Source organism: Miscanthus floridulus, chromosome 9, assembly GCF_019320115.1.
Source record: "Miscanthus floridulus cultivar M001 chromosome 9, ASM1932011v1, whole genome shotgun sequence".
Taxonomy (NCBI): domain Eukaryota; kingdom Viridiplantae; phylum Streptophyta; class Magnoliopsida; order Poales; family Poaceae; genus Miscanthus; species Miscanthus floridulus.
Genome location: NC_089588.1, coordinates 93487498 through 93500879, shown reverse-complemented (window position 1 = coordinate 93500879; position 13382 = coordinate 93487498). Strand labels below are relative to the sequence as shown.

Here is a 13382-nt window from a genome sequence, read left to right as displayed (position 1 = left end):
GAACAGGGAAAAATACATACATAATTACATGCTCCATGAGAAAGCACTCATGTACATGGATTCTTGACACCTTTTTCTCCATGCAGATAATAAATTCTCAAAAAGTTTGCAAGCTTCTCTATGTTTCAACAATCTTAGATGTTCTCGGATCTATTGAAAGAACAGAGCATCATGAAAATAGTGCACAACAAACATGCAAATCGGTTATATGAATGAATATGGAAATTCCATTCAATTCCACAAACCATGCTGGGTAAATTGGATTCACTTTTATGCTGCCATTACCAAACAGATCAGACAAAATATTAGAGAGAAAATAGCTTCATGCTCTCATCTACTCTAGTGTCATTGACACCACACTCCCTCGTCATATCCTCGATGCATGTGCTGTCATCTTTGAATTTCTTTTGCATAGGAACTAAACAAACAAGTGAGTAAATTAGTTATTTAACTGTTTAATGGACAACGACACCATTGAGAAAATAAATAAATCAAACCATACATGTAAATTCACTGATATCAAAAGTAAAATGCTACTGGATAACAACTTATAATATGTACTGAACTGCTAATGTAAGTTCAACATACCCCCAGGGCCCAGGCTACGGTGTTTCTTTACTATGCTGAACAGAAAAAGAATATATCTACCAATATATGTTTTTACCTCTTTTATGAATAGATCTTGTAGTGGTGAGATCACTATGAATCTCAGACTCAATATCACCACTGGATTTTGTTACACCATGTTTCTTTTTTCTTTTCATGTGTATGGAGCTCTGGAAGAGTAAGGATTGCATCTTCAGCATTTGCTCGGTCTATATCTGTAGACCAGAAAGAGAAACACCAATAGATATAAGAGAAACCTAGAGATACTCACCATTAATGGTCCTCAACTGGCCAACAGCCGTTGCTAACACACTAAATTATTTCAAAGGCTTTCATCCGGATAACCTTGCATTGAAATATGAGCAACAGTCTAATGACTGAAAAGCTGAAATAATCAAAGAGCTGGAATATCCATCCTGTTGCCCCGATGGTTGATGTCCTTGACCCAACAAATAGTTAAATACATATATACAAATGCCTGTAATAGCATGAGACTTTGAGAGAAGAAAACCGTGCAGTTTTGCAAATTGAAATTCAGCCAACAACATTAATCTCTGAAACTGAAAAAAAGAACACCATGTTCCTATGCATCACATGCATGTACGTAATATAGCAGAACATTGCAGTTGGCTCAAACTTTTTTGAACCCCTATAACCGACACAGGAATAAATCTCCAAATTAAACTGATTGTGCTACCCAGAGCAACAACATGCAGAAATCACACACGATCATAACGAAAAGGGCAAACGGCTGCACGAAATTGAAGCAAAGGGGTTGAATAGATGTTGGTGGTCCTTATTGACTAAATCCGACCGCCAAATAAGAGACAACAGAAGGAGAACTAGCACAACTTACACACATATATTATTTATGTTGACATATTTCCACATGTATTGGAGAATTAGTGTTTTGCATGACACATACATGAATACAGTGGAAAAAGCAGTCAAAGTGCACAAAAGAGGAAAGTGTAAAGCAGACCTACACAAAGAATCAGAGGAAAGGCCCACCTACCTGGCAATTCTGGGCCTTAAGCGCAATTGGACGCAGCCCAGGCCCAACATGCAGCCTGCTAGCCGAAGGCGGTCGCGGGGAGACGCGGCCCAAGGGCGGCCGTACCAGGGGGGCGGTCGCACCCCTGTTGCCGCCTCTCGGGCCCAACTCGTGCGTGGCGGTGCATTCACTCCAGAGGAGGACGGTGCAGGGTGGATCTCCTCGGAATATTCCTTGCAAACCGTCATAGGAGTAGTATATAAGGAGGGGAAGAGCTCCCTCACTCACACACACCACACCTTGAGATACTCTCTCACTCCACTTGTACTCTTTTACATTTTAGTAGTATTTGGAGCTAGGAGAAGCTACCTTAAAAGAGCTTGAGCATCTTGGAAACTTTTGGTATGAATAAAATGAATAGTTTTATTATGCCTGCTCTGTTAGGATTTATTCTTTTATTCTTTATTCTTTCTTTTCTTCAATCCATCAAAGATGGCTTGTGTGTGTGTCACACTATCTCAATACCAATCTTGTTTACCCCTATCATGAACCTTCGTCTATTATATAGTCATGTCATCTTGTTCATGCACCAAATAGATACTTTTACACCATGCCTTCTATGGGGGTATTAACCCCTATACTCTTACGGCTAAGCTTGGGCCGGCCCGGATCAGTGGGTCCGGTCCACCAAAAGACGACGCGCGGCCCGGCCAACCTGTTCAGAGTCCCGCGCAAGGAGTCAAAGACAGATTTGGCGATCAAGCAAGATCTTGGTCGGTTAGAATAGGAATCCTTATCCTGCCACCTATGGCAATTGTAACTGACTAGGATTAGTTTCTAGATCTGTAACCCTGCCCCCGGGACTATATAAGGCGGGTAGGGGACCCCTCTAAAAACATCTCTCATTGACATACAGCAATACAAATCAGACGCAGGACGTAGGTATTACGCCTTCTTGGCGGCCGAACCTGGATAACGAAAAGGGCAAACGTATAACACCCGGTTTTAAGGACAAAGCCGAATGCATACCATATGTGAGCCCTGGAAATCAAATCTCACATATAGCTACAAATGAGGGGTGTTATCAAATAACAATGCTTAATAACATAATGTACATAGTATAAAAGATATAACCTTAGGAACAATCAACGGATAAACAACTCCGATCTCTGGGTGTAGACTCCACTCCACTGGATCCAAACTGACTGGTTGATTACAAGTCTAACTCCTTTGAAAACTAGCAATCTGAACTTTGTCCTGAGGTGTGGGGGAAATTGCAAGAGTGAGTCCATGTCGAACTCAACAAATATAGCCAGGGGTTTATGAGGCTCAAAAAGCTGACGCTAGTTTACTGCGGTTAGCATTTAAGTAATCTTCAAGTTTAGCATTCATTAACATCATGGTAGCAATAATCCCATAACACATGATCAATGAACATGAATAATCAATATCTTAAACAATTAACGTAAATGATCATCTTAACAAGTAAAAGTCATTATCCCTTAATGTAAGTGTTCCAAGGTCGCTCGTATCCGTGAGCATGGCTAGTATACCAGTTTGTTAACTATGCGCAGAGGTGTACACTTTCACTGTGAGTCATGTTTCCCAAATGAGTGGGTTAATTACTCCCAAAACATCGGAAACCATATAAAGCCACCCAAGAGCTCGTCTAACCGGCCAGGGCCGCAGGGTCATCAGATATAGGAACCCCCCATCCAATAATATAAAAGGCCGCTTCCATAGCTAGGCTCAACAGGACAGAGGCTGTCCTATACCCAACTCGCAGACCTCTAACCAGCTAGAAAAGGGTTTCTCAAGCAACTAGAGCCAGAGCCATATAGCCCTCACAACTGTACGTTAAATCCCGGATAATCAGTTACAAGACAAGTCCTTCTGTTGCTAAAAAGTCATCTTGTTTATGTTTATAGCATATTCATTAAGCAAGTTTCAAGATCATGATTGTTGCACTAGCAATAGAACTACCCAATGCAAACCTCCCAGGGTGACAAGGTAATTGAGTATTCAAAAACTAGGAAATCCTACCATAGTTAGCAAGGAAGACACATGCATATGTACTTTAGTGAGCATCATGAATAGGACAACAAGGAAGGTCCCTAGCTATACTTGCCTTGATCAAAGGGCTCCTGAAGATCCTGCTGGTCTTGCTGGTCATAGATGAACTCTTGATCACCAACGAAAACATCACCGTCTATACTCGATCAACAACACCAAGCAGCAACATACAATCATCCGAGCAATCATACACGAGGCAAACAAATAGATTTAATTAGAACAGTACACCAATAGAGACAAACAGTTTTGAAAAGTTTATAAAACTATTCTACATGTTGCTATGATCACACAGACGCGAAGATCACGAAAAACGGAGCTATAGCGAGGAAGTTATGATTAAAGCAAGTTTTCCTATTAAAGAAATAGATTAAATATAAACTCGAATTTTAAAGTTCAAAAACATGATGACAAATTATATGAACAGATAGATCTCGAAAAGACAAATCTAACGCAACTTGAACGGATCAATTTGGAGTTAAAACGAAGAAGTTATGAGCAATTAAAGGCAGTGGCAAAACTGTAATTAGATGGAACTTCTATTTGAATCTGTAAATTGGAAAATACATTTTCAAAAAGAGAACACGTATTCCCTGGAATACGCTTTGGACCGCGGGTTCTATTATTAAAAACCACAGGGGCTCTTTAACAATTTTACCTCATGAAGGGGTACGAGCTTCCCTGGGCCATTGGATCACGGACGGATGGACCAGATTAGATGGAAGAGAGAGGGAAGAGTTGCCGGCTACCGGAACAGGACTCCAGGTGGCGGCGTCCATTGCTGGAGGGGTCAAGACCTCACCGAAGTTCGTCAGTCCGACGGCTCCGGGCGTCATTAGCCATGGGACCGATACGAGAAGGAAGAGGAGATCATCACAAACTCTATGCGCGGCTCAGGAGAGGCTACGAGGACATGGCGTCGACGCGACGCGCGGTTAGGCGGGTCGGTTGCTCCGGCGAAGCGACGATGAGCGCGTGCGTAGCACAGAGAGGGATGGAGAGTAAAAGCGTGGTACCGGCCACTTTCTTACCAGCTGGCGGAGTTTGGTGGATGGTTCCCGACGACGAAAAGGCAACGGCGGGGGGGGGGGGGGGGATTGACTGCGGCGGCAGGATTTAGGGTTTGTGGCAGTGTGGAGCTTGGGAACGAGGCTTTGAGGCTCTGATCTAGTTGCGGATCGTGCGGACACGGTCGTGCTCATGATTTATAGGGACGCAGGCGTACGGAGCACGCTAGGGCGGCGTAGCGCGCGCGGACACGGCGGCGGCGGTGTCCGGCTCGGACATGGGCGAGAGGAAGGAGACGACCGACAGGTGGGCCATCCATGTCAGCGTATCAGAGAGAGAGAGAGGAGGAGAGCTGCTGCCGCTGTTGGCTTGCTGCTTGTTGGGCCTCGGCTCGGCCCAAGAAGAGAAGAGGAAGGAGGCCAGCTGCCTGTGCTGCAGCGTGCTGGGCCAGAGGGCAGGCCGAGTGTGCTAGAAGCCTGGCAGAGAGAAAGTTTCCCTTTTCTTTTTATTTTCCAAGCTTTTGAATCCTTTTTCAAATAGATTTGAATTCCTTTTGAATTTTTAAATAAAAGCCAATCATCACAACAAAAAGTATGCACCAGCATGAATGCTCAAGCATGTATCTAACTTTGAGATTGATTTTATTTTTATAAATTTATTATTTGGCCTATGTTAAATGCTCACATAAATAAAAATAAATCAATTTAGCCAATTTAAACTCATTCAAATTTTAGGGTGTTACAAAACGGCTGCATGAAATTGAAGCAAAGGGGTTGAATAGATGTTGGTGGTCCTTATTGACCAAATCTGACCGCCAAATAAGAGACAAAAGAAGGAGAACTAGCACAACTTACACACATATATTATATATGTTGACATATTTCCACATGTATTGGAGAATTAGTGTTTTGCACGACACATACATGAATACAGTGGAAAAAGCAGTCAAAGTGCACAAAAGAGGAAAGTGTAAAGCAGACCTACACAAAGAATCAGAGGAAAGGCCAACCTACCTGGCAATTCTGGGCCTTAAGCGCAATTGGGCGCAACCCAGGCCCAACATGCAGCCTGCCAGCCGAAGGCGGTCGCGGGGAGACGCGGCCCAAGGGCGGCTGTACCAGGGGGGCGGCCGCACCCCTGTTGCCGCCTCTCAGGCCCAACTCGTGTGTGGCGGTACATTCACTCCAGAGGAGGACGGTGCAGGGTGGATCTCCTCGGAATATTCCTTGCAAACCGTCATAGGAGTAGTATATAAGGAGGGGAAGAGCTCCCTCACTCACACACACCACACCTTGAGATACTCTCTCACTCCACTTGTACTCTTTTACATTTTAGTAGTATTTGGAGCTAGGTGAAGCTACCTTAAAGAGCTTGAGCATCTTTGGAACTTTTGGTATGAATAAAATGAATAGTTTTATTATGCCTGTTGTGTTAGGATTCATTCTTTTATTCTTTATTCTTTCTTTTCTTCAATCCATGAAAGATGGCTTGTGTGTGTGTCACACTATCTCAATACCAATCATGTTTACCCCTATCATGAACCTTCGTCTATTATATAGTCATGTCATCTTGTTCATGCACCAAATAGATACTTTTACACCATGCCTTCCTTTGAGAAAAATATAAATTAACGATACCCTAAATACTTCTAGGTGAAATGCTACAGCGGTAATTCCGTGCGCTTGCGGTTCTTTTCTGTAAATGTTAAGAACTACCACCAAGGCATTTCTGGTGTCATTACCTGGGAATACAATCCTGGTAGTGATGCTAAGAAATGTTGACAAGCATTTCTGGCGCCGTTGCCGGAAAAGGCACTAGTTAAAAGAATCTAGTAGGATATGTTCATGATAATATGTTTGTGTAGTAACCACTGCTCATGCAGGATAACTCTGCCTGTTTTCTCCTGTTGTGGATGAAAACAGGATAGTGTACAAGTGGTTTCGACTTGCCGACAAACTTTATTTAGAATCCAGAGTCACTGCTAAGGAAGCCCTGACTTGGTCTCGTACTTCCTGACGCTACTCTATCGTCAATCGAACCTCTCACTTCAGAACCATCCGCTTTAACCAAGATGGCCAAAAAGATCCTGTGCAAGTTCTTTGTCCCCGATGTTGCCAACGTGCCTGTTGGGCCCACTGTCAACGTGGGTGATGTGAATTTTGAGCTGAGGACCGGGCTCATTACGATGGTGTAGGCAAGTCCATTATGTGGACTGCCTTGTGAGAATGCCAATGCACATCTCCAATAGTTCCTGGAGCTTTGTGACACCATCATCATCAAGGGAGTCAACACCGAGATCATCCGACTCCGTCTATTTCCGTTTTCCCTCCTCGGGAAGGCGAAATAGTGGTTTTATAAGGACCAGACAGCTGTTGACACATGGAACAAGTGTTCCACGATGTTCCTCGCGAAGTTCTTTCCCATGGGCAAAACCAATTCCTACGTGGGAGAATTCCCAACTTACAGCAGAATATACATGAATCCATCCCCAAAGCATGGGAGAGGCTACAAGAATACATCCTTGCCTGCCCACACCATGGGATGGAGAATTGGTTCATACTCTAGAACGTCTACAATGGGTTAACACCCATATCTAGAGCCCACATAGATGCTGCTGCTGGTGGAGCCTTCCTCTCAGTCACGATCAATGGAGCTACGACTCTAATTGATAAGATGATCTCCAACCAGGGGTAGAGTGAAGAAAGACTCCAAACCCGACAAGAAGATATGCATACCATGGAGGGAGTAGATATGCTGCCCACAAAATTTGACCTCCTAATAAAATGCTTGGACAAACACGCTGCCACAAAAGAAGCAACTATGGCACCGTCCAAGCACTCGACTCGCATATGCCATGCGAGTTGTGTGGAAATATCGGACACTCGGGGAACTACTGCCCTGAAACCTGTGAAGATGCGCTAAACAACAACAATGGGTTCCATCCACAAGGAGGTCATGGGTGGAACCAGTCGCGCCCAAAATATCAGGGAGGTAACTCTTCATATAATTCAACATTTTCAAATCAACCCTCCTTGAAATATCTAGTGTTAGGGCAAGCTAAAATAAATGAAAACCTAATAAAGAAACTTGCCTCTAACAATAAATTTTTGGAAAATATTAATTCAAAAATAGAAGGTTTAAACTCTTCCATTAAAAATCAATTGAGTTTTAATAAAATGTTTGAAACACAATTGGCTCAAATTGCTGCCACAATTCCTGCAATTGATTTTGAGAAGATCCCGGGGCAACTCGGGAATTCATTTGAAGTCGTCAATGCGGTGACCACGAGGGGTGGTAAGTTCACTCATGATCCACCATATCCTAACCTTGCAGGAAAAGCTAAAGAGCACAGGGAGACCGAACCTTCAACAAGATCCACAGGGATACAACCTCAGACCATAGGTCTCGAGCTAGCTTGGGGGAGGAACCCTCCACTTAAGAGGTAACATGTATCCTACAAACCCATTACCTTAAAAAAAGAGATAATAATAAAAATAAATAAAATAATAATAAATAAAATATGATAAAAAGACCAAAAATATTTATTCCACTCCACGTATGTATAGTAAAAATGTTTTAGTTCATCCTTGTTGAAATGAAGAATAGTTGCTCTATCTTATATTTCTTCTGTACCTAGTTTATAACTTAGCTTTCCCCAAGATTTGAGTTTATTGGCTAAAAATGTCTAATCTAAAAAAACTTGAAACTGGTGTGTTACAAATGCGTGATCCTTGTCTAAGTTGTTGCGAGTTATGATATGATATAATAGAATTTGCTACAAATTTGTTCCAAGAGAAACTTAACATCCGGAGCTTTATTTTGAAATGCTAAAATTCAAAAATTCCTCAATGATGATATATCCTACCAAAGCCATATTATATTATACTCCCTCCATCCCAAATTGTAAGTCATTCCAAGAATCTTGGAGAGTCAAAGTTTTTTAAGTTTGACCAAATTTATATAACAAAATAATAATATTTATCATACCAAGTAAGTATCATTAGATTCTTCATTAGTTATATTTTCATATTATACCTATTTGATGTCATCAATCTTTGTGTTTCTCTCTATAATTTTAGTCAAACTTGAAAAAGTTTGACTCTCCAAGATTCTTGGAATGACTTACAATTTGGGATGGAGGGAGTACATTGCAAAAACCTTAGTCATATGCTGCTTGTTATCATGTTGAGTTTTGTCAAATTATTGTGACCCTTGTTGAGATCCTTGTCATGCATCCATGATCAAGATTCACGTACACTCCATATATAATTATGCTGACTCTTACACTAAGAGTTACGCAAAAATATGCCATCCATTCACCAAATAAAAATACCTCCATCATTGTGTCATGAACCTCTCTCTCTCCATGTTCTCCTTTTGCCAAAAGAAAATATGGGCTATGCAAAAAAAAAAATCCATGCAAAAAAGCATGAGAGAAAAAATATATAAATATCTATGCCAAAGAGTATGAGAAAAAAGAGAAGAAAAATAGATAGCCCATATTTTCAAAACCAATGCAAAAGAGAGAGAGGCATGCAAAAGGAGTTCAAACAAAAGTTTAAAATTCCACACACTTGCACTTCTTGATCAAAGTGTATGACTTGCATCTCCTTAGATCTGATTTTTGACTTAGCAATATTATGTGGTGCAAGTATGCCTCGCTTTCATACCTACCAAAAAAAACTCCACATAGGCCATTTAGATGTAGGATGAAAAGAAAGACAAACATCAAAAGCCTTTGGTGAGGATTATACACATTGAGCGATCAAAAGAATCATTCGAGGAACTTACTTTTATTTGCAAAACCTTTCAAAACCTCCGAAACTAAAAGTTGATCCAAGAATGAATGACTAGTGATTCTATAAACCGTTCTACCTTCCAACCACCAAAGACTTGGAAAAAGCTAATAAGCTCCACAGGTGACAAGGAATGAGGGGTGGATAAAATGCCGGTATATTCAAATCAAGGAAGAAAACTTTGTTATAGACATGGTACCTTTGAAATGTAATTGGCATTGCAGCAACTCCTGATCAACAACCAATGTCTTAGCTCTTGCTCAGGACCAGCAAGGGGTAAGCTTGGGGATCTTGTTGGCGGTCCTTGTCAACCAAATTCGACCGCCAAATAAGAGATAAACAAAGAAGAACTAGCACAACTTACGCACATATGTTATTTATATTGACATATTTCCACAAGTATTGGAGAATTAGTGTTTTGCAGGACACATACATGAATACAATGGAAAAAGTAGTCAAAGTGCGCAAAAGAGGAAAGCGTAAAGCAGACCTACACAAAGAATCAGAGAAAAGGCCCACCTACCTGGCAATTCTAGGCCTCAAGCGCACTTGGATGCAGCCCAGGCCCAACATACAGCTTGCCAGCCGAAGGTAGTCGTGGGGAGGCGCTGCCTAGGGGCGGCCGCACCCCTATTGCCGCCACTCGGGCCTAGCTCACGCGTGGCGGTACATTCACTCCAGAGGATCTCCTTAGAATATTCCCTACAAACCATCATAGGAGTAGTATATAAGGTGGGGAAGAGCTCCCTCACTCACACACACCACACCTTGAGCTACTCTCTCACTCCACTTGTACTCTTTTATATTTTAGTAGTATTTGGAGCTAGGAGAAGCTACCTTGGAGAGCTTGAGCAACTTGGGAACTTTTGGTATGAATAATATGAAGAGTTTTCCTATGTTCTTGTTCTCAATCTATCAATATTGTTATGTTATAGAATTAGAACAAAGTTCGTATGTTATTCATCTAGCATATGAAGCTTTCTGCTTAATCATTCATACAACATATATGGTTAGAATTAGAGCTAAGTTGAGGTGGCGGTTCATCGTTCCTTCGGGTTTGCCCTTGTCCTATGCTTGTTGATCCATAGGGTCAGAGTCCCGGGAGGATAAGGGTAGTTTCTTTATACACGGGCGTGGTGCTCAGGTATACGGGGACCTTCGGATATGATGGTGCTCCACGGTTGAGGGGTAGGCGGTAGGTGGTGACAGCCCTGGCCGTCCCTTGTAATCCCCTTGTTCGGGTATTCATATAGGAGTTCATAAATTCCCTCATGAGGTTGCTGGCAGACCAGTACTCAGAGATCTCCCTGTCCATCTGTATGCTTAGAGCTAGATCTTAACCATGTTTTTGTATGATTACCCGCTATTCTTTGCATAGCTATATTAGGATATGCCTGCTCCTATTAGGATTCATTCTTTTATTCTTTATTCTTTCTTTTCTTCTATCCCTGAGAAATGGCTTGTGTGTGTCACACTATCTCAATACCAATCATGTTTACCCCTATCATGAACCTTGGTCTATTATATAGTCATGTCATCTTATTCATGAACTAAATAGATACTTTTACACCATGCCTTCCTTTGGAAAATATAAATTAACGATACCCTGAATACTTCTGGGTGAAATGCTACAACGGTAATTTCGTGTGCTTGCGGATCTTTTCTGTAAACGTTAAGAACTACCACCAAGGCATTTCTAGTGTCATTACCTAGGAATACAATCTTGGTATTGATGCTAAGAAATACCAACAATAGATAGAGGGGTGGGTTGACCGTGGTGAGAGGATAGATTCACAAACTGATAGATGGTGAGGTTGGCATCGACGGTGATGTGACATTGTCGCGGTAGTCCTCCGATCCACCCGCCGCTGCACACACGCTCTTGGCACGTGCTCCATTAGATATCATTTAGGAGGTATTATTTTGTATGTGATCAGGCCAATGTTCATGTTGTAGGCCAGCTAGCGGACACGAATTGAAGTCGACCATGCGGGGTGATAGATCGTGAAGGAAATTGACCGTTCATGGGAAGGAAGATTACAGAGGGGATCGTGATGGACGATGTGATACATCGTGATTACCAAATCACCGTGATTAATTATGGGAGGCGAGATGGGCAGGCAACCGGGGTTGCAAGTGAGGGCCAGACGATTCACGGTGAGGTGAGGTGGCGGTGATTGCACGATCAAGGGTGCGGCATTCAAACCATTTTTCCTTCTCTCGTTGGCTCCCTCCTCCCTAAAAAAATGGAAGGCTCTATCTCCTCAAATCACGGTGCCTGTTCTGATTGTGAAGGGGTGCACAAAATGTCTTGTGTGCATTATGATATCCATTGAGTACTAGCATAGGCAACCGAGACACCTTTATGATCAAAAATCATGTAAGCCCAACTTCTAGATCACTTTAGCTAAGCGCCTCCTTTGAAGCCAATGATACCTAAGCAGTTTAGATTGCAATGGAGATAGGATCCTCCAATATTGTCCACAATTACATCAATACCTAGTGCATGTTCATATTTATGTAGAATACCATATTTATAATGAGTTGCCATGTTACCACTGCAAAAAAAAGTTTATGTCTGTAAATTGCAAATTTGCATCAAGAGCAACAAAAACGTTCTGTATTGTCTAAGGATCCTCCCCAAGCCAAAAACAAGACATGCAGGGTTATGTCCATGTGCTGCTAGATGTCCCCAAGCCAAAAACAAGACATGCAGGGTTATGTCCATGTGATGCTAGATGTTTACAATGTTCATAGACTGCGAAATCGAAATATCTAGTTGTTTGAATATCGGAATTTCGGCCAAAATTATTGAGTCTGTGTACTATACAACCGTGTGTTTCAGCCAAAGCAAGCACATGGTTGTTGGCTACCTAAAAACACACGAATTCCAACAGACAAAAAATCATGTGTTTTAGGAGAAGCTAGCACATGGTTGTTGGCTACCTAAAAAACACACAAATTACAACAGGAAAAAACCATGTGTTTTAGGAGAAGCTAGGACACAAATTCCATTAGACAAAAAAGGCCCACGCAGATAAGATCTGTTGCTGTTGTTAGATGTAAGTTCTGTGCAATTGCAAAGCCCAATAACTAAGATGAAAGAGAGAGGCCCACTAAACATGTAGCAACCTATAAGCCCAACAAACAGGAATTCCATAGGAATATAATAGGTATACTTAGGAAAGAAGCAAAGAAAACAGGGGAAAGGATCTGCGTGGAGATTAGATCTACTCTACGTGAGAAAAGGCGCTGCTATACTCATGCAGAGCAGGAGAAAGCTGGAGAAATCATGCAGAACATAGGAAAGGAGCACTGGTTAGATCGAAGAGAAAGCACAAACCTCAATAACCACGGTTAGCACACAAATCTTATCAATCCAATCTGCTTGTAATTGTTACATCCATGGAATCTGTGGTCATCAGAGAGCAAAAGGATGGCCAACACCTTGTACTTCATCCAGCAACAGGGCTTGGCCCTAGTTCCATGGTTCCTCACTGTGAACAAGGAGCAGATCCAGCATATATTACGTGAGATAAGAGGATCATGTAGCTAACAGAATCACACACACACACAGACAGAAAAACACATTTTTCTTGGCCAATTTCTATAAGTACTTTTGTAGCCACAGCACACATAAATGTTCTGCATTTCCTATATTCCTCTTGTAAAAGAATTACAAAATCTAAAAGATAAGATTGCAAATTTCAAAATAGTGCAACTAGTATTTCCTATTAATGCAATTTTTTTATACATGTATATAATTTAAAAAACCAGCTCATGCAATTATTCATACCACTAGGACTATCAATTCAATTAGCAGTTTTGGCAAGATTTCACAAATACAACCAGAAATACTGCTACGTGGCTTTTGTAATCAGACCAAATTTAAACACCTAATGCTAGCT

General features: G+C 41.7%; 1 non-coding gene across 1 annotated transcript; it reads right to left on the bottom strand.

Annotated features, from left to right (window-relative positions):
- Positions 1–7113: 7113 nt before the first annotated feature.
- LOC136484528 (small nucleolar RNA R71) lies at positions 7114–7221 on the bottom strand. Its single transcript, XR_010766049.1, has one exon. It is a non-coding gene; the product is annotated as a small nucleolar RNA R71 (small nucleolar RNA).
- Between the last annotated feature and the right edge of the window lie 6161 nt (positions 7222–13382).